The sequence below is a fragment of the Colobus angolensis genome, unplaced genomic scaffold, assembly GCF_000951035.1.
Source record: "Colobus angolensis palliatus isolate OR3802 unplaced genomic scaffold, Cang.pa_1.0 Scaffold73, whole genome shotgun sequence".
Classification (NCBI taxonomy): Eukaryota; Metazoa; Chordata; class Mammalia; order Primates; family Cercopithecidae; genus Colobus; species Colobus angolensis.
This window is the reverse complement of record NW_012121043.1, coordinates 10160747-10163060: the sequence shown is the minus strand read 5'-3', so window position 1 is coordinate 10163060 and position 2314 is coordinate 10160747. Positions and strand designations below refer to the sequence as shown.

The window sequence follows — 2314 nt, the reverse complement described above, 5'->3', positions numbered from 1 at the left end:
GAAAATTTCAGTGTAAGACTGTGGATTTTCTGAATCAAGTCCACCCATTAGTATTTAGAAAACACCCACTGTTTGGGCTAACAACATGACTAGTGTTATCTATTATAGAGGGATACTCGTTCAAAAATACTTCCAAACAGAGACTCGTGGAACAGATGCCTGGAAGCATCTTTACTTTGGTAAAGATCTAAATGGAATATTACTATGATAAAGATGACTGGAAGCATCTCTATCTCCAAATACTGCTGTATGCCCTGTAAAGATGATCTTTACATCCAACAATTTTTCTTCCTTTGAAATAGCACTGATGTCCCATAGGCAGATGGTGTGGTCATCTGAAGCAATAAGTAAGTGACCACTGAGATTTGGGTTCCTTAAAAGCCCACAGCCTTCCTTCTGATGTCCACGGAGGTGAAGTTTGGGATGCAATCTTCACAGGGTCTGGTTTCCAAGGATGTTTTGTGTAGTCAAAGACAAGAACATCACTGGATGGAGTCTTTGTTGTGATGATACAAGGGTATTGGGGAATATATCAGGCCCTGTTTACTTCTTCAGCTTGGTGTTGATTTCTATTTCAATTTTTCCACTAACCGAACCTCAACCTCCACATTCTCCTTCCTCGCTGTTGTAGTGTGATGCGTCAAGCCGAGCATCATCATTAGGAAGCTGCACAAGGTGGTTTTGTTCAACTGATGTGTGTGTACCCAGGACAAGTCGATGAATGCTGAAATCTTTCCCTTCTGGTCTAGTTACATCTGAAAGCCACTGTGCAGTTAGGCTGAGCCACTCCAGAGACTGCGTCATCACCAAATCATAAGGAAAAGAGATGTTATTTTTCCATATTTTGTACTCCTCCTTGATCACATGTTCTTCTACTGTGTTGTCAAAGGCTGCTTCCTTGTTGGCCATGGCAGGCAGGTGAGCCAGGGAAATCCTGGGGTTGAGAATTGTGGGATGGGCAGGCTGTGGATTATATATAAATGCTAATAAGGATGTATAAATTATATTCACAACTCTTAATTGGTGCTAGTAACAAGAGAAATAGAAGCTTAAAATATCCAACTAGTTAATAAGGCTTTAAAGCAGAAAATTTACATCATTGTAAGTAGAGTCCTAGGAATCACACTAGATTTCTTTATAAGTTAAATTAAAAATAAAAATGCATTACATTAAATAGGCTAATAAGTAATAAAGAGATTACCATACTAAATTTCCTTTATTCAATATATATGTTTGGTTACTTTTTAAGATGGAAAATGTGCCAGCTTATAATGCCCTACATTTTTACTAATTTCACTACATTTATTTAAGTGAATATTAAGCTTTGGAATAGAGCATTCCTTGCCAGAATCCAACTTAAATAAAACTACACATTTATCTTTAAGCAATTATTATGAAATATGCTTTAAAAACTACTGAATAATATCAGAGATCCTCTACACTTAAAGAATTCTTGTCATACAAACCTTAACCTAGACATTTCAAAAGGTTATGCCGTTTCTCCAGAAAGGAAAATAATTAACACAATAAATAAATATGTGAATAAAGGAGAGGACTCTGTGCCATTTACGTTTCTTTACCGTGCTAATTTGTATTTATCAGGTTTTTGAAACTCATCACAAAATATAGTTATCTTTTTATATTGACTCTTCCTGTATATTAATCTGGTTTATCATTCCATTTATTTATTACGTCTTTTTTAAATGCATTAGTTATATTTTCAAAATTATTTTATCTATAAAGATCTTGAATATATTTAATTTGACTTATTCCTATATGTCACTTGGGCTGCTGTTTCTGTGCGTTCGATTTTTAAAATTTTTATTTTGAAAACAGTCTTGCTAAATATTGAAGTATTGATTTTTATGTTATTTTATGTATTTTAATTTTGCTTATTTGGCTTTATTTTATCTTTAGATTCTATTGAATTTTCTGTATTGACAATAATTGTAGAAAATTATGAAAACATTTAAAATAATTCCTTTGCTATTCCTGTATGATTTATTCCTTTTTCTACTTTTACTGGGCTACATAGGACTTCTAGTAAATATCCTGTTGAATAGAATCCATGTTAGCTGGTAGTTTTGTTTTGTTTCTTACTTTTAGATAATAGTTTTATAATTATTTTATCACACTGATATTTGCTACAGATTTTTTGATAAGTAGCTTTTGTTCAATAGAATAGTTTTTCTTATAATTCTGTATGTGTTTCATACATGAGCTTTAAATTTTACCGAAATCTTTGATTTTTTTTTATTTTTTTTTATTTTTTTTAATTTTTTATTATACGTTAAGTTCTAGGGTACATGTGCAT

The 2314-nt window shown here is 32.4% G+C and overlaps 1 pseudogene; it reads right to left on the bottom strand.

Annotated features, from left to right (window-relative positions):
* Positions 1-95: 95 nt before the first annotated feature.
* On the bottom strand, positions 96-980 carry LOC105501648 (annotated as a pseudogene).
* Between the last annotated feature and the right edge of the window lie 1334 nt (positions 981-2314).